Source organism: Mastacembelus armatus, chromosome 9 (genome assembly GCF_900324485.2).
Source record: "Mastacembelus armatus chromosome 9, fMasArm1.2, whole genome shotgun sequence".
In the NCBI taxonomy this organism is placed as follows: Eukaryota; Metazoa; Chordata; class Actinopteri; order Synbranchiformes; family Mastacembelidae; genus Mastacembelus; species Mastacembelus armatus.
The window spans coordinates 14,153,237-14,173,578 of record NC_046641.1 but is presented as its reverse complement, the minus strand read 5'-3'; the positions used below and the strand labels follow the sequence as shown (position 1 = coordinate 14,173,578).

General features: G+C 39.4%; 1 long non-coding RNA gene across 4 annotated transcripts in view; it reads left to right on the top strand.

The window, feature by feature from the left end:
- The first annotated feature begins 7,701 nt into the window (after positions 1-7,701).
- LOC113138723 (uncharacterized) overlaps positions 7,702-20,342 on the top strand; it is a 96,096-nt gene continuing 83,455 nt past the window's right edge. For all 4 annotated transcript variants that reach the window (XR_003296485.1, XR_003296486.1, XR_003296484.1 and 1 more), the window contains exons 1-2: positions 7,702-7,884; positions 9,258-9,311. This is a non-coding gene — a long non-coding RNA (uncharacterized LOC113138723). The remainder of the gene's footprint in view (positions 7,885-9,257; positions 9,312-20,342) is intronic.

Below are 20,342 nucleotides of genomic sequence, written 5' to 3'. Positions count from 1 at the left end.
TCAAATCCCATCACGTTACAATGACACCTCCACATCTTGGTGCGATGTCACAGTGACACCTGCAGCATTACAGTAATTTTGTCAATGAAAACTATGGTGAAAACTATTATTTTCTCCATCCATCCATCCATTTTCTATACCCGCTTTTCCTGGCTCAGGGTCACGGGGATCTGCTGGAGCCTATCCCAGCTCTCTCTCGGGTGGAAGGCAGGGGTACACCCTGGACAGGTCACCAGTCCATCTATTATTTTCTCATTCCACTTTATTATTTCATTGAAATACTGAGACTAAGACTAAATCATCTGCCAAGTTTAACACTTTTTTAAACTTTTTTGTTTAATAGGACTGAATACCACATCTTTTACAAATACAGTGTGCAGCAGGGTTTTGGCCCAGGGATGGTATCAGAAGAATGACCCTCACAAATCTGCTGTATGTAGGAAGGTCTGAGGAGCCAAACAAACCCAGAAAACCTGTGGCAGAGCACATGACCCCCTCCTCTCACAGCCTGGACATGTTTGGCCTTTTCAGTCTCAGCAAACAATATAAGACTAGCTCATGCCAACAGCAAGCACAGGGCTTAAACTTTGTGTGTTCACCTGATCAGTGAGTTACTGAGTCAATGCATCCAATAAAACTTGTGTTCACATTAAATTAAATGTTTTCCACATGGAATCGCCATCGGAAAGGATGATTCCAAATTGTGTGTGTGATATTAAACTCCATTCTGACCAAAGGCACTTCTGTACAATAGCCCTGATCATGGCTACACTCAGACAGGGACAAGTCGGGCTTCTTGTACTTACACCTGCTATGTTACTCACACAAAAAAAAAAATATATAAACCAAGACTTTCAATAGAAATGGCAAGTGGCAAGTGAGATGATTTCCCATATTGCTCACTACCTCCCTGCACCTCACTTCTCTTTTTCTCAGGTGAAAGAAAACTCAGTGTGACATGCACCAAGCAGATCTTGTTCTTTGTGGAAACACTGAAGCAGCAGGAAATTGAGAGGCCTATGGCACAGATCACAGAAGCATTCAATACTTGCGATGGGCAAGTCTGAACGTGATGAAAGGATTGTGCAACAGTTACATACAGTCTACCAGACAAGTTCTTCCTCTCCTGTCCAGAAAAGATTAGGAATTAAATTTAGACACGACACATGGCTGATATCAGATGGAGGGTATTTCACTTACTTGCTAATTTTGTGAGTGCTTTGATAAATATGAAAGCAGCAGTTTTACATGAACTGTAAAACGAAATACTGTAAGTCATTCTCTTTCACTGCTCTGTATCCACTACATCCTGTCCATGTGAGCTTATAGTTTTCACATTAAACTGAATTAGCTTCATTTTTATGTTATTATCTACTGAATAAGATACACAGGAAGTTGCAATATATCATGTTTTAGCATGAAGATTTATATAGCCAATAGGATGTACCGAAACAAAAGACATCACAAGAAGTATTACTTGAATTTGCTTTATATTGCTTTAGTAAGTAAGGAAGTATATACTTTACATACATAGTTAAGGAAAACCACGGTAGTAAGTTGCAGTTATCAACAGATTTGTGCAATATCACTCATTTATACACTGGGATCATTATTCTGTTTCTTTTCATTTGTGCACGGCACTGTTCGGACTGTTATTAAGGGGAAGACCACAGTGAGTCATGACTTCATGTCCTTTGTTGGACAAGCTTTAGCTTGCTGTTAAATTGTATTGCCACAGCACAAGAATAGTATAATGACTTCACTTCTATAAATACAAGAAATGTTCCAGATTCGCCTAACATCCACAATAAAAGCAGCAGAGCATTAAATGTAGTCCCACTTATCTCTAGTGCTGATTCCTTTTTTTTTTTACTGCTGCATTTTGAAAAAGCTCTGAAGCACGGTATGGCTGCTGTGCCTGCAGACTGTAGCATTCAGTCTGCAGAAGGAAAAATAAGCTGCTAGTTGCAATTATAATGGCACCCACAAACTCAGCCATACTAACAGCCGCACACTTGCTACAGGGGCTAAATATGCTCCATTAGCTTGTTTGCACATACTCTGAAACAGACCTTCAATACTTCTTGGATGTCACAAACAAGGAAATAACATTTAAATGACTAGACTGTTAGCCAAGTAGCATGCCAGGTGTGTTTCCAATGATTACAAGGCTGTTAATTTTTTATTGCAGAATCGCTTCACTCTTTTTAAAACCAAAATTATCCCACTAATTCTGAAATAAAACACTGAATTGGATTAAAACACTGTTTTAGAGCGAATAAGTCCAATTAATTAGTTCATCACAACCTATCACACAAGGGTAAAATAAGCTCCAGACACAACCAAAATAATAAAAAAAAAAAAGACACAACTATTGTGTCAACTCCTGTTGTCAAATTGCACAAAAGGAACTTTATTTCAGGAAGATGTCTAGATGTGTTAAAGACTATGTGGATATGGTTTTTGTACACATGCAGGTAAAACAAAATTTAATAAAATCCATATAGATACTGATGGGTGCATGTACTGCATTATCACATTTATGTTGGTACAGTGGTCGGTAATTAAACTAGTCGTGTTTTCAAAACAAAAGAAAATACAGTAAAAATCAAACCACACACACAAGCCTATCTTCTGCACACTTGTGCTTTAAATGACTAACAGCCCCCATCGCCTTTTGTTTTAATATATTCTAAAAAAGGTAAACATAACATCTAAAACTGAGATAAAGTTGGTAAAGAATGTCTATAAGCATGTAGGGTAAGGGGAGGAGGGATACATGAGATGTGTCTGAGATTGAAAGGAGAACTTGGGGAAAATAAGGATCTTAATGGAAACAACAAGGAGAAGATGGGGGGGGGGGGGGGGGGGGGGGGGGGGGGGGTAGATGAAGAAAGTGAAGTACTGTATGTAAGCAAAGAGAGAAAAGATTGTGGAGAAACCAGCGATCGAGGGTGAGTAACACACCCAAGACAAACCGGCGCCAGAAATCTTCCCCCTTGCTGTCCTCCATTAAAAAAGACCCACGGCACTCTGGCCCCCATCTCAGTCCCTTTCTCCTCTACGTCTAATATGGGTCTTAAAAGTAATTTACAGCAACATATGTGGCGAGGCATCAAAAGTGCATTTAGCAGATAAAGATGCCATTGCTGACAGAAATGTGGTGCCTGGAGCAAGGCTACGGTTCTGTATTCTCCTCTGTGTTTCTCTCACATACAGACAGTTCTCTCCACCTCCTCTTCCTTCCGTCTTTTTCACCGATGTCTTCTCTTCTGTCTTTTCTTTATCTTCCCACCTCCAACTCCTTCTCTCCTTCGTTCGCCACACTCTTCTCCCCCTATCTGTCGTTATTTCCACCTACACAATTCCTTCCCTATTTCCCCCTCACCACCTCCTACTCACTTTTCTCCTTCCTCTGTCGTCCTGATTTCACGGCCATTTAGAGGAGACCATTCAACATGAGTCCCTGCATAATGTTTTGAAAAATATGTATGGCTTACTGTATTCAAGACGTATTGCGTCACAAGCCAAGGACCTTCTTTCTCGTTTCTGTGGTGTGGAGAAGCTTAGATGCTACTAAAGGCCCCTGGACAGGACGCCAGTGTCTCATAGAGGCTTAGTTCTCCTTTAAGACCTCCTTTAATACAGTGTGGCAACCACAAAGTCTCAGTTTTAAGACTCTGAAATGACTCAACAGGGGATCAAATCCCAAACCTCTCACAGCCAGTCCACTGATCTGAAGCCTTCCACTAAAATTTGAGCATCAGCCATTACACGTCCACATCAACCTTTCCTACTTGTCCTCTCTGGCGTTCTCCCACCTTTTCTAACACACACACTCTTTTATTCAGCTCTCTTTCTCTCTCACTGCTCCTGTGCCCCCTTTCATCCATTTCTCTCTGTAACTCCCCAACCTCTTTTACTACACAGTTTTTTTCCAGATTTACAGTATTGCCTTTCGGCTTCTTCCCCGTAAATACTTCCCACCACCCTTCCATTTTCTCCCTGTTGCCCTCTTTCAGACAGTATGATGTGGGTAATGTGCTATTGAGTTAATGGGTTCATTTTTCAGCATCCTTCTCCTTATTTTGTGTGTGTGTGTCTGAGAGGAGGAGAGAGGATAAGTCCTGACTTAGGTGTAGTGCGGCATAATGAAGGTTGCAAATTCTGATTCTTCCAGCATTACTTCAAAGTTAAACATCCACATCTAAAATCACCTTTAAAGACTGTTATTTCAGAAAATCTGGCTTTGCTTAATGAAAGCAGCTAACTTGTGAAATACATGTACTTCTCTCTCCAAAGGTTCAATGAGAAGTTGATGCCACTCTCATGTCTGTGAAGTAATTATGTAGCTCGAGGTAGAAACTGGGTAGCTAGGCTGTCTGTTTTTGTTTAAGGAGTAGTAGTTCATCACACACCACCTATGCAAATCAACATACCAACATTTTTACACTTTTGTTTTTGTATATATTAAACAGGATACAGCCTATTGCATGGTAATTAGTCAAGTTGCTGGTACCTTCAAAAAGCATCAGGCTGGGTGTTTCCAGTTTCATATTTTATCCATCCATCTTCTATACCCCTTACCCTGGCACATCCAGAGTCACGGTGGGCTAGAGTCAACCCCAGCTGACATTGGGTGAGAGGCAGGCACCAATTAACCTAACCCTAACCTGCATGTCTTTGGACGGTGGGAGGAAGCTGGATTACCCAGAGAAAATTCACCCATACACAGGTAGAACATATAAACTCCACAGAAATGACCCAAGTGTCAAATGGGATTCAAACACAGTACCTTCTTGCTGTGATGCAACAGTGCCAACCCATGCAGAACTGTTTCTCCTTCTATTTCATATTTTCCAGTTTTATTAATAAGATAAATTGCTGTCATTGATCTTTTCATTGGATTTTCCTTAAGAAAGTAAATTTCCGATAAAGTAAAACTATTCCTTAGGGCCAATATTTCAATTTTCAGCATTAATAATTATGCAAAATCATACCCACAACATTTCAGACATCTGATAATACCATTTAGGCCAACCATGATGCTTCATAGTGAAATGAAATTTAACTCACTGTTCCTGTCTTGTGCCCTACTACCATACTACATTAAATTTTACCCCATCCTCTCATCAGGCTCATATCTTCTTCTCACATATCTTCTCTAGTGAACAACAGTTGCTGGGTTCAAACCACTGCCTCAAACCCTTCTGCAACCCCGGACCTGCTGCTGTTGGTCAGTCTGTTTGAAAGGTACTGTGCTTGAAGGAAAGGGATTCAGAGAAAGAAAAACAGATCGATCCAGAAAGAATGAACAAAGAAGAAAGAAAAAAAGAAGACAAACAGAGGAAAAACCACAAGGTATCTCTAAATGAAATAAAAACATTGAGAATTGCAAATACTCTACATTATCTTTCAAAATATGTTTTTGATGTTTACACAAAATGTCAGTGAGCGTCAGGTTTCGCAAGAGAGTTTACTGGAAAATTAGAAGAAAATGGGGCATGCAAATAGAAAGATGAACTATTCCAGTGAAAGATTTGAAATCTAAAGAATAAGTGAAAGAAAGGGATGTAGGCGGTGTAGGGGGATAAAAGGAAAATACAGGATGGGGCAGTTTGTGTTGATGTCAACATCATTTGAAAAAGTGATAGAAATCAACCCTGCATCGCCTACTTATCTCCACAGTGAGAAGTTTCTGCTTTTGATAGCAGCAAAACTCTCTCTGCCTCTCAATGTGTGTTCATGTGCTCGATTTATTTATATGCACATTTGTGTGTGCATGACATCCCCAAAAGAAAGTGTGCATGCGAATGTTTGTGTGTTGTGTGTGTGCATGCGTGTGTGTGCAAACAGATGAGGTTCTGAGCATCTGAGATATTTCAGAAAACTAACGCAGGCTTGATGCCCTTGCCGTGTGATCAAAGAATACAGGGCTTCTTTCATTACCTTTGACGGAGGAACACATTTGGATGTTTGCCTGCCTCTCTCTCACTTTCACTCCGCCTGAAGGGAGAGGAGAGTGTTGGTTATCAGAGAAACACTGTGCAATGGAGCACCCTTTTAACAAGGTGGAAAAGCAGCTCTGCTTTGGAATCCAGGAATCATGAAGGCTGGATAGTTGCACTGCTGATTCACGCTAAATTATGCAGAAGCTTTAATTCACCTTGTCGATTGTCTCTTTGGAAACGAGGATACTTATGTGCTTTTGTTTTATCTGAACCTGAGCTGCATGATGAAACAGAGCTGCATGATGCATGTTTAGCACAGCAATGCTGTGTAGTGCTTAACGTAAAGGTTCTCCTTCCAGCCCTACGAACTTCAGGGATAATCACTGATTTGGCCTCAACCGCAAAGCACACAAAGTTATAACTCACTGTGCTTATGAAAATGAATGTTTTGTTTTCCTACAGATGAAAACTAATCTGATATAAACCTGATATATGTTTTATGTCCTTTCATTCCATGAAAAATATCATTTAAAAATAGCATTTTACATTTCAAAAATGGTATCTTGCCTCCTTTTGATTCTTGCCGTCTCTTTCTGGCAACATGAAAACATTTAGGCAGATTTAATGTTAGTTACAGTGAAAGCCACTGTGCCATTGTTAACACATGTCTACTGTATAAGTCACACACTTTTCAGTTGAGTGTACACTGTGCCTGTGTACAACCTATGCCTATGTAAACTAGCAAATCTAGTTAATTAGCCATCTGCACACTTTCTGTAGAATAAAAAGGTTTAAGATTCTGGGGGTTAGGGGTTAGGGTGACGACTGAAGATTGCGGTTCCTAAATCATACACGCTTAATCCACAACAAGCTGCATGAAGAAGAATGAGGTGAAGGAAGGTGAAGCTTACTACAGAAAAGGAAAATAGAAATCTAAAAAGCAGACTGATCAAGCTGAAGTTAATTAAGTATTATGTCAGCTAGGCGGTACAAAGGAATAATGGCCGTTATTTGGAGATGGATTACACAACAAAAAGCCCAGCAAACAAAGTCCAATGAGGAAAAATCACCATGATATCACTGTGACAAAGATCATCTTCAATCACAGATTTTTAACTAGACCTTTGATTGCTATTTCAAACATCATTTCCAACAAACCACATATATTTTCATCATAAAGGCAACTTTTTCGAACAACACTGCAAGTTGACATACTTAACAAAAACTGCAAATGAGAAGCAGCAAGAAGTACACAGTAGAATTCGCACGGACACCAAGACCTTGCTTTGTAATTAATGCAACACTCAGGCAATAACCCCTCTGGCTGTACTGCCTTGGAGCACTAAAGCTGTGATGCAACTGACATGTTATTTGGGCAATGTGACGGCATATCTTTCCTGGGAAAATAAATTGCAATGGGAACAGCTTGAAATGAACAGCAAAAAGTTTCCAGGACAAATTATTTTTTATGCCCTCAACTGCTAACCAAGATGTTTTTTAGCAGCGTTTTGAATGTTACAGGTGGGCAGTATTGCCTTGAAGGACATAACACAGATCATTCAGGTGACCATCTGCTTATTTTTTTGCTTTTCAAAAAAGCATCATGTTTTTAAAAAAATGCAAAGGCCTACATTAGTGCTGAGTAGATAAAATGAGATCAGAATTCCACCTTATCATGTACTAACACTCCAACATAATCAGGGCAGCAACAGTTTGATCTGCTTGAAAAATTAAATGATATGACAGTGCAGAGAAACCAGAACCACGTTCTTGTGGGGCTACTCCTTGGTTTGCAGGGGGACTTTGGACTTTGGAGCTTTATTTTCATACAATGGTCAGAAATAAAGTAGTTTTCCTGAAAAAACATGGCCATCCTGAGAATGAACACCTACATCAGCAGCTCCCACACAGGAAGCATGAACAAGCCATAGAGGTGAGAGTTTGGTGGGATTAGAGGCAGTCCTCTCACAATTCTTATGGGACTCAGGATGAATTATTGTGCTCACCTCCATTGGTAAAGAGGTAGAGAAATAGAGCAAAGACTGGGTTTGTAGCCGGGTACTTTGGAGGGGATCATGTTGGGTTGTCTGAAGTGGTAGATGAGACTTTTCCCAGGGGGACTCCGCTCATCTCCTCTTCTCTGCTGTTCTCCAATGTCTCAATTCCTCCAGTTTTCACACTTTTTACCTCTATTTCTATCCCCAAATCCTCCTCCTTTCTCTGACAACTAGACCCGTGTACTCTACACAACACAATAAATATTACACTCATGTAATCACCTTGAATTGTTTACCTTGAATTACAGTTTTACCTGGAGTGTGCAGAACCAGAATAACAAAGTCTGTGAATGTGGGTGTTGTTTTTATCTGTATCATTATCTCATAGTTTTTGCCTTCTGTCTGTACTGCGCTGGCATTTTCCATACCCAAAAACTGAGTCTTTCCAAATGAATGACATAAGCTGGCTCAGACATATTCAGTGAATGTGTAGCAGTAAAGTTAAATAGATGATTTTTTAATCGCCTCTAATCCTCTTTATTAGCTCACATTTCACATACCAATGCAGCTATTTACACAAACCAGGTGTTTATGATTATTTCAGATCATAATATCATGATTTGATGGACATCTTAAATAGATAAATTCATTTCTGATAAATTTATGGAGAGCTGGACAAATCAAACCCCAGGTTTAACTCGCTGAAGCAGTGCGCAGGGTGTCAGCCTCACTTTTTAACAGATGCTGAATGTGATCCATAATTTCCTCTGAAAGCAACAGTGGACAAAGAACAGCATCAAAAGAGCCTGAAAACAATAGTCAGAACAAACACAGTTTTCACATATGAACATATTTTCAGAGTTAACCAGTTTAGTTGGGATGTACAAGTGCATGCACTGGCCAGAGGCTGCATGTGTTGACCTTCAAGGAGACAGATGGTGTGGGATGACTATAGCAGACCCAAGGGGTGTTGTAGGTGCAACTGCACAATGTTTACACACTACATAATACAGAGACAAAGGTATGACTGTCCTTGATAACCTATCCAGGGGGTACACTGCTGATCATCCAGTGCATGCTGGGGATCAGGTACTGTACTTTCTACTGCAACCATAAAGAGCATATGTAGTTATAGAAAACAGATACATGGATAAATAATGTGGTGTGGCATCGACAAATATGTTAAAGTAATATGCATGTGGAGTATTGAGTGGTAGACAAAGTATCAATTTCACAGCTTTCCAAGTTTTAGAGTCTGTGGGGCTTTGTGTTCCGTATTACAGGGCTTATTGTGTTTCTTCTTATTTAGTCTTAGGTGGATTGAGAGTAAAGAGATTTCATTTGGGAAAGAACTTCTGAAATGGTAGGTAGAGCTGGACAGTATATAACACAAATATTTTTGAAAGGCTTTATTGTTTCTCCATTTTCTGCTCCTGTTACATTTCTCTCCTTAATTCCCTATGTCTTGATCATTTCTTTTGTGCAAACTCATAAGCTTTGTCCCTGCAATCATCACCATCACTCTAGATCTCAGCTCTTTCTTCCTCTTCCACCTCTTTTTCTACTGCCATCTCTCGCTCTCTTTCTGACCGCACAGTCTCTGATCCTGTGTGACAGAAGCCACTTTAAAGTCTTCTGCTGCTCCTGTGTTATGTAGGAGAGCACAGAGACACAAAGGCACTCATACTAATGAATGTGTACAATTCTCCCTCACACAGCGACGCAAACACACTGAAAAGTATGTCTATTTTTTGTCTTTTGTTTTGACTCTTTTCCTATCCTTTGCTCAATATCTATTACTACTGCACACATGAAGGACTACACAAAAACACACACACGCACACACGCTTGCTCCTTGCTCCAGAGGCCCCAGAGCAAACGCTGTTATCAGCACTCCACAGGAACAGACCAGTGACTCAGCCTGTCTGACTGTGTATGTGTGTGTCACCGTGTGTGCATGCACAACCTAAGCACAACCGCAGCCTAAAAACTCACAGTTTCAGTCAGATGTCCCCAGATCGCCCGCTCTCCTCTCGGAGCTGGAAGGACACACTCACACATCTGGTCTACACTCAGCAGGCTATTTCTCTGAAATGACACCACATACATCTTTGGTATCTACAAATAAGAATCTGAAAAATATCTGGTACATTTGAAGGATGCCACAAAACCAATTAGGTTAATCAATAGGCCCACTAGCATGTTTTTAAAGTTGTGTTTCATGCACTAACATTATAACAAGAGTTTAGTTGTAGCTAAAGCTACAGTGCTTGTGACAAGTAGGCCAGGGGCTCACAATAACCAGAAAGTCCTGATGTTTTTGTTATTTTCAACCAAGCCCTGTTACTTTTTTTTGTCTCTCTGACCTTCAGTAAACTTATATCACACCAGAGGAAGTCAGGCAGTCAAAGCTTTTCTTGCCTCTATTTCGCAGCATCATTACAGCAAACTGTCAGTTCACTCCGAGTCCAGAATCTGTGTTGTCTGAAAAGGTTCCAGACTGCTCTTGGTCCAGTTAAGACACAGTCCTGTGCTGAAGATTTTCCAGGAGACAATAAAAATGAGCCCTGGACCCCTAAGGGTACATAAAAGACTGCTATTTCTGGGGAGCAGACCCTCTTCTAATAAAAACTTTCAACACATGAACAATCGAAGTGCCTAAACCATCTCATAATCCATAAAAAAACATCTCTAGGCCCATTTGTGTGATTGAGAAGCATGAATTCTTGCACAAGAAGCATGTTGAAAGTCAAAGGTCAAAATACCACCTGCAAGATAAGATGACACACCTGAACACATTAGATAGTGGTTAGCAAAGAACAATAGCAGGTCTGTTACCACCTCGAAAAGCCATTTCTCAACGGCACCATCTATACACATATACACATACAGACTCACACTCAGTATGAACAACACAGCAACATCACCAGCATTAAATCAACACTAATTGTGAACAATTGAAATATATATAAACACTTTATTGTTAAATTAACAGAGTTTCTTAGACCGAGTATAAATTATGCTATAGCAGGTCTGCAAAGCTATACAAAATGATCAGTAACGATCAGTATGTTAGCACATATGCTAATATACAGGCAGTAGACGATGCTCAAAGGGTGATGTGAAGGAAGTATAATGTTCTCAGTGTTCTCCATCTTAAGCTAATGGGAATTTCACTGTCCTGGACAAAGTGAAACTTTAACTTGACGATGGCACAGGTGGACCAAGTGATTTGAAATCATTCGGAGGGGAACATGAATATCTGCAGTCCATTTAGTGGATACTGACATAGTCACAGGATAAGTGAAAAGTCAGTATTTAATGGAAATCCATAAAGTAGTGAGAGAGTTCAGTCTGGATGAAAGTAACAACACAACCGTTCTCAGAGCCACACATGACTAAAGACCAGGGTATTGATTGATCATTAAATTCCAGTACATGGACCTGGATGATAGATTCGCACGTCCAGGTTTACTTTCATCATGGGTAGTTTTCAAAATAATGAGATTTGTGCTGTTTAAGGATTAAAAAACAATTATCACACTACTTGAAATTTGTACAGTAACTTTATACTGTGGCTCAAGAGCATAAAGTCAGTTAATCACAGCAAGAGGTAAGTAAGTAACAAACAGAACCTTGTGGATCAGAGGGTTGAAGGACTTGTTTTGCTTTTGAGTGTGTACCTTGTATAACAACCCATTACTTTTTATTACTCTGTTTTGTCCATGGTAATTTGATTTGGGAGGCTGAATAGGTGATATAGTCAGGTCTGCCTTGGTGTGTGTTAGCCATGAGGGACTGAGGGGAGAGTGTGTCATCGTGAGAGGAGCAACAAAAGATGAAGTGAGAAAGTGAAAGGGGAGGAGTGAGCAGCACAGATGGGGAGGAGGAAAAAAAAACCATACAATCAAACAGACGCCTGAAGGAAACAATGTAAATTCAAAAGAAAGAATGCAGCAGAAACAGATCACCAAGTCAGTCCAGAGAAAGAGACAAAGCTGATGGGTGTTGATGTGAAACAGACTGCTGACCTCCCTCTTTGACTTCTGACCTCCTCTGTCACGCTGACAGGAAGTGTGTTCCTCTCGTGACAGGAAATAGACTTACAACCTCTGGATTTATTGGAGTCAGTAGTATCTTTGTCTAATTACTATGTCTGGATTTATAGGGGGCCTGTGTTCATTTCCCTAGAGAGAGAAAAAACCCTCTGGATATCTGTGACATTTGAGTTGTGATGAGTGTATTGAATTACTTTGTTGTAATAGCTGCAGTTATTTGAAACTACAGTTAGATATGTCATTAATCTATCTTACAGGACAAGGAGCTCTTGATATTATGAACATGACGTTTGCTGAGAAATGTGTATAAACCTGAAACTGGGGGCACACAGTTTTTTACCCAGGAACTTGGCCTTCTATTGAAAAGCTACAACTTTCTTTTAACTAAGATGGCTAAGAGAGCACAAAGTGTGATAAAGCAAAGGGAGCTTTTATAATTTATTTTATAAGTTTTTTTTGACTATTGACTCACTCCACTTTATAATTACAGCCCAGAACTTTTCAAGCCAATAACTTTTTTTTTTTTTTTTACAATTTTACAAGTTCTATGGAAACAGTTTGGACAGCATCTACTGTGGACTTTGTCATTTTAAAAGAAAAGAGTCTGGCAGCAGCACAACCCAGACTTATAGAATAAAGGAGAAGAAGAACAGAGAGAAAGGGAGAAATAACACAAATACATGCGAATAGTCATTCGGCTCGGTAATAAACAGTAAAGTGGTGGACCGCCTCATGAAGACACAGCACAATACTGGTCAATTAGATTTCGGCAGCATTTGCCACAGACTGAATACAGGGGCAAATGACCCTTGCTGATTGCAATCAGTCAGACTGGCAGGCAAACTGAATTACTATTATACATTAAAAAAAACCTATTAAATGTGCTTCCTTCTCTTCCTTCCCTTTTCTTTCATTGATCTTTTCCCATTATTTTATCATCCTATTGACTGTCAAAGGGTAAATATACGTATAGAAAATATTTTACTCAATTCACTGTGATGGTAATGATATTTTGTGACTTCTTTGGCTCCTGAAGAATGTAGTGGTTGTTTTAGAAGACAAGATTTGATTACAGTGGGAAAGTACATATTGTTCTTCTGGAGCAGACTATGTGACTTTGTTATTTGGTGAATGTACTTAAAACTAAGTTACAGAGTTTGTGTTTAAAAGTCAAAGATCGCTCAATCATTTAAAAGCTTTCTCTGTTCCTACAAATATTTATATGGCTTTTCAAAAATAGAAAAGACACTTCTCATGAAATAGGTCTTAACCCTCTGAGGTCTGAGGGGGTTTTTGGGACCTGGACAAATTTTGACATGTCCTGACATAGCACAACCGCCACCTTTTCAGGCCGATTAAATGTGTGTTGCTATGGATACCATTCAGACCTATAACTACTAGTTTATATAATCAGTTAATTATGTTATATTAAACATTCAGTAGCTAACATTTTGCATTCACTATCGATTGTGATGATCGGGAGGAATTTACATTATTGCTGTGTGTGTTTGTGTGTGTGTGTGTGTGTGTGTGTGTGTGTAACTCAGCATTACCTAATATTAGCAGGTTCTATACTGCCATTCAGTGCTTGTAGGGAGTCGCACGGAGCAGCGTGACACAGTGAATGACTCCACAAATGTGCCATTGTGCTTTGATTACTCCCTTTTCAGCGTTTGATCAAAATGAGGATAATTTCTGTAAATGGCAAAGCCCATTCTATTTATATTTTTATAGATCCTGTATTCAGTGTCTTAAAAGACAAATATGTGGCTGTAGTTTGTGTTGGAAATACTGAAATTTAAATGTTGAATACATTTACTGTAGAACTACACTATATACATTTAAAAGACAAACTTGGTGATATTTCTTATTTTTCTTATTAGTACCATATCTCATGAAAAGACAACCAGTTATGAATGGATCTTACAAAAATAGACCGATTAGATCAAAATCTGATCAAATTCATTGCTCTCCATCTTTTGAGTGATTTCCACCTGCAGTACATTATTCAGTTAACAATAGTCCCTAACAAAAGTACTATTATAACAGTAAAATTCATTAAAAACAGCACTCGGCTCTTTGAAGGATACTGTTTAGATCTTTGTTAAAAGATTTATTTTCTCAACATGATTCGAAGCTGTGAGTCGCAGACATAGTAGGGAAGGCGAGATAGACTGACATGCTGGTTTTTCGTCTTTTTATGAGACTTGTTTACATTAAAACATATTGCCTACTTTTTCTGTTATGAAAAAGGATTTGTGGTATCCATTCTTTCTTAAGGAAAACGGTAGCACTTGAAAGTTTAAATTTTATAACCAAAAAACATACTAGTAGGGAATACTGAACTGATAGCTCATCCAAATCAATACAGCTCAAGAAGAGTAGCTGCTTGTCTGGCATACGAAGGAAATTGACAAGGCTTAGGTACACAGAGTTGGCAGCAAATGTAGAGTGATGTTGGAAACGTAAGGATCAGCCAGTGGAGGCAGGTTGTAGAGGCTTTGTTGGCAGATCAGTCTTGTTACTGTTAACTGACCTGCGTATAAGAGGGCTAGACCTAAAGCAGATGGTGAAAACATGGCAGACACTACAGCTGGAATGGCTGTTGGCCAGAATAAATGGGGCAAAGATACAAAAGAGCAGAACTTGTAGTGTGAACTCATGATGCTTTAAAGAGAAGTTTATGGTGTGTTGCTTAATAACATTAGTTAGCTCAAGGTTTGTTCGGTTTAATACAATTTTCTGGTGTATATGGTTTATGTCTCAATTTGGAGGCTGGATGCCATCTACAAAGGCGTCCCCAGCTTTTCCCGTCTGCTACCACTGAGTCACGAAGCCCCACTCCCATCACTTTGCAACCTTGACAGCTGCAGTTTGACACTGGTTGGTTTTGTTGGAGGAAAATGAGATGAGCTTGTGGTTTTTGTATAAAAAAGTGAACTCTGGCTCAGCACTTGTGTCTAACTTACAGTACTCACGTTTTATCACCCGCACACAATTCATTTTGGGATAAGTTGGGTCTAACACTTGAAGCCTTTGAAATGGGACAGGCCTGTCACGACGCTATGACACAGTCGGCTTTCCAACGCGGCATTCGAAGGCTGCATCCACTGAACTGAGACACATCTATGGTCTCTCAGGCAGCATGCAGGCTAGCTTAGCAAAAGGCTAATTGGCATGTTAATTGTCTTAGTGAGGTAGTAGCTACACAGGAGTGGGTGATTAGATACATGCTAAGATAGCTGAGCTGTAAGTGACTACATTACGGTGGTAGCAACATGCTGTAAAGCTGGGGTTAGTTTGTTATGGTCACTTTAACACCATGGGTGTGCTGGGACACTGAAACAGAATTAGTCTTGTTGGTGTTTTCAAACTCAACAAAACATCAGTTTTTGAGAAGGTGGACTTCAGGATGACACCAACACGCTTTAGACAAGGATTTTATCAAGCGGGACTGCTAAATAGAAGCTATTAGTGAGATTAATGGAATTATAAAGTGATTGGACAGCTGAGCAAGCCTGGCTCCCAGCTACTGTAGCTTAACCTGAGCAGATACAATATGATATGACACAATATGATAGCAGATATATGACCAGGTCGTGCTGCCGATAATATACTCGGCTGAATGTGTTAACGATGCCCTAGGTCAGAGTGATAATCTTCTGATCAAACTGATGCTGATACTGCTATTAACAGGACTAGTGGGGACAACACCTACGGACCACACCATGACATTCAGAAACTTCCAGACACTGGCCAAGCCTGGTAGCATAGCCCAGGAACATTCAGTGAAGATATGCCAAGCATTTGAAAGTCTGCATGAGTGATGGCAGGAAGTAAAAGGCAACTATAGGAGAAGATCGGGTCAGTTTTAAGGTAGTGTAGAGCTAGAGAATGGTGTTGGTGTCATGGGGCTGAGCAGATTGAAGCAGATACTCACTGCAGAGCCCAGGATTTAAAGATTTAAACATCATTTAACATGAACACTGGACTTCCATAAGAATGCTTACCCAACTTTTGGCACATTTAACTTTACTGTTATTTTGGGGACATTCATCTATACTCTACACCACAGCACCATCCTATACAGCTACTGGGTGTTTAAGAACCTCCAATATTTTTCTCGGATATGTTTTTCTGTGAGTGTTTCCACATTTGAGTTGAGGCTGTAAGACATAATACAGTTGCCCTACCTTCCTAAATCACTGTCTGCAGTGCTATAATAATGTGGACTGTATTGTACCATTCAGTAGCACTATACACATAGACGAAAAATAGCCTACATAAAGAGTCTTTCAAAGGTCCTGAAAACACATTTTCCCAATAGGCTTTTTATTATAAGCAAAGGAATCTTGCATGAACTCAACATTTTCTAGTTGGAACAGCTTTGCTCATTTCACACACCAGATGTTAATGCTGTTTAGATTTTGCTGTCAGTGGGTATCAGCTGAAAAAGGTGATGTGTTCTGGGCAGAAAGTAGAATTTAACAAATTTTGAATTAAAATATGATGATGTTGTTAGGTTGTTTGCTTATTTTGCTGGCACTGTATGCCCACACATTTCTGATTAAGCACATCTAGTTTTATACTTGCATAAAATAGATATTTTCTTCTAACTTGTAAATATTTAATGTTATAAAGAAACTGAAGTTTTTATGGCCTTTAAAATGCCCAATACCTGTCAAGACAACTGCTAATACTAAACACACACAAAAATATGCATTCCTTACTTAGTGGTGACTAACTCATATATGCCTCACTCTCTTTAAAGAGAGTGGGGAGTGTATAGCACCGGTCTGAAAATGTGTTTTTAACCTTGAGAAACTCATTTCTCATTTCCGCAATCAGTCTCCCTTCACCCCAGTGAGGGGAGCTGTTTGTATGTGGAGATAATAAGTGACTCTTCAGAAGACTCGCTTCCATGATTTATGATGTCATTGTCAAGTCAGCCAGTTAGTGGTGATTGACGGCACACAATGATAGCCCTGCAACACTGGGAATTTGGGTCAATGGTGTTTGATAATTAGCACAAGTATTTCATGGCTGCCATTACAGGGAAAGTCAATGACTGAAACGTTGTTCCTTGTTTCTCCTCCACTGATTTGTGTTGTGGTCCTACATCATATACGCTCGTCCTGTTATAGCAAAATTAGGGTGGTATTCGAATATGGTATGTAACATGCCAGTGTTACTGTTAAATGTGGCTAAACGACCCTCTGACACTACTGAGTCTGACTGATTTGATTATTTAAATGAATAATAATGTAGTGATGCAACATGAAGGCTTGAATTCTGCTTAAATAAATACATCTCTTTCATGACACTGGGAAAGCTTCACTTAAATTCTGCCTGGTTGGTTGTGCGAATATCACCACTCTCTGTGTCACAATAGGTGGTGATAGACCACCACCTGTTGTGATAAACACACCTCCCTATTAAGACAATCTGTACCAACAATGATGGGTAATACTGTGAATAAATGGCTACGTTAAAACCAAGTCATACAGGATAAGTAAAAAGCATCTGTGCGTGTGTGAACAAAAGAAAGAGGAGGTTTTTATGTGTGTTTGAGGTGAAGAGAAAAAGAGGATATGATAAGGTTGAACAACTACAAGGCAGTGAAGAGCGGGGGAATAGAGCAGTAGAAGAAGATGGAGAAGTGAGTATGATGGGTAGAAGAAAAAAAACAGATAAGGAGAAGGAGGGAAAGGCAGGAAGTCCCCACTGAGCCAGACATGTCACACACCAGTGAGCCTGACACATGGAGAGGGAATATCACTTTCTCTTTCTGTCTCTCCTTTTTTTTTCATAATATCTATTTCTCCTTTTTCTATCATAGTTGTCTTTTTCATTCTCCTTTTCAGCTGAAAGCATAGTACAGTTACTGGCACTCAAAAAATCTTTTTTTGGGTCCATTTGAATAGCGTTTCTCTACCTCTGAAATGCTGCTGTTCAATAATGCATGACCTCATGCATAACGTACTTCTTGATTTCCCTGTCACTATGTGCATTTCAACTTTATTTCTCCATGCACGCTTAACATTGTTATTTATTGTAGTGCTTTATTCTATATTTTGCCTTTGCATTCATTCACACACATGTGCTCATACCTGCACACAGATGCAGCAGTTTACCTGCTTACCTAATTAACAGCACTTGGCTGGAGGCTAAAGATATGCAAACCAGGAAGGGAAAAATAAACAACACAAAAATATAACAATTCCCTCTCAACCTCCTCTTGAGAAAAAGCTTTTCCTCATGGCTGAAAAAAGGAGAGGGGAGGAGAAAAAGGTTAATCACTTTGAAGCATTTTGTTTAAAACACAGATCCCATTACATACGCCTTCATTCTGAGCAATTCATGATGCAGAGAAAAACACTGTAGGTCTTGGCTTTGATAGTTCTTCCTGTTTTTGTAGCACTAAAGCCACGATGTAGTGTAGCATCTCTTCTGACAAGCTGTGTTTTTCATTCTCCATATCTGAGGAACCAGGCCTTTCTTCTCCTTATATTATCTTTACTGCATGTTTTGGTTCACACACCATGAAGCCTGCAAGAAGGATTTCTTTATGAAAAGAAATTAGGATGCTGCATTCCTTATAAAATTCAGTGAGTCAGTCTAATATTAGTTTAGAGGAATGCAGTCACTGTGTGTGTGGAAACTATATAGCTCCCTATATCAGTCTCTCCTTCCTGTGAAACCAGTACCACCCCTGAGACTGATAACTTTCCTGTTTATACTGCCATAATCAATGAATGTGTGTGTGTGTGTGAGTGTGTGAGTGAGAGAGAGAGAGAGAGCGAGAGAGAGAGAGAAAGAAAGCAGACGTGTTTAGTCAAACTGGAGAGGTCTGTCACTGTATCACTACTCTTATCTGTTTCTGATTAACGCTGGGGATATTAACCAGACTCAGGAAACCCCCAAATTTACACACAGAAATGATTCTTGCACATACACTGAGGCCCCCAAACACACACACATCTACACAAACACGAACTCAAGCAAAACCTCTCACGTCCACCCACACTGCTGCAGACATCCCAAGTGAAATGTATTGATGAAAAGACCATGAAACTGGCTTAACAAGACTTATTCAGACATACATACAATAGTCTTACTAACTCTTTCACACAATATAAAGAGCGCTTTCACTCTCTAATATAAGGCAAAAGAATTAAACATGACCATATGTGCTGCTAAAACAAAAAAGGAAGCCAGCTGAGGGTTTTGTTTCAGCTCTGCTACAGATGCCACTAATGTGCCACACCATTAAACAGAAATACAAGGACATGTGCACAGAGATTTAGAGAGTTTTAGTCCTCCACACATGAACATCTGCAAGTATTTGTAGTCGCACAATCACATATATAAACACAACCCCACCCAGACACTGGAAGTGTCATTGAAAAATTAGACCAAGGCCAATGATCAGACACTTATGTTAAATCACAAAGGAAAAAAAAAAGCAAACTCATGGAGGTCAACTTCTTTATGAACGATCTCTTTGTGTAGTAACATGATAATGAACTTATACAAATGTGATTGTTTTTGTGCATTTACTCTTCAAAACACATAGAGTTGTTATTTATTTAAAATCTCAGGTTGCCTGCCTCATCAGGATTCCGTGGCTCTGGTTTATTTATATTTGGATAGTAGCTCAGTATCGTATCGTAAGCAAACAACAACTCCACAACCATCATCACAATTTAATTCAAGTGTCGCTCAACAATGGTGCACAGCAGGAATATGTGAGTCCATCGTTCCCAAACTGCTCTCTGGTCACATTCAACAAAACATGTAAGGACAAAAAATGCAAACACAGAAATATGTCTTGTAAAACGAACTTTCTTTCTTTGACAGAAAGCTTTGAGATTAAGTCGGTGTGGCTGATTGAGAAAATAGATGTACTTTCCATAGTCTTTAAGGATGTAAAGGTCAGGCAGTGGATAGAACTGTAACAGTAGTACACCTGTATTCCAGATTCACAATTTCTATTAAACTATAAACTAGAAGTTAGTGTTGACATTTTTATCACATAACCAAAACAATGATCCGTCTCCACTAAGCAGTTTTATTGGCCTGCCACTTTGATGCTGTAAAACAACTTTTAATGAAGCACAAGTTGGACATAGTAGTAAGATACAAATGTCTTGACATCTCTACTCATTGAGTCATTACCGACATTTAAAATGTTCATTCTAACTTTCATCAGCAGATCCATCCTCCTGACAACCTTTAGGAAAAGCTGACTTTCAGTGAAGTGCAGCATTAATTTCAGTCCTAAGTATTTAGATTACTCAAATATCACTACAGAGACGTATTTTTAGTGTGTTTAC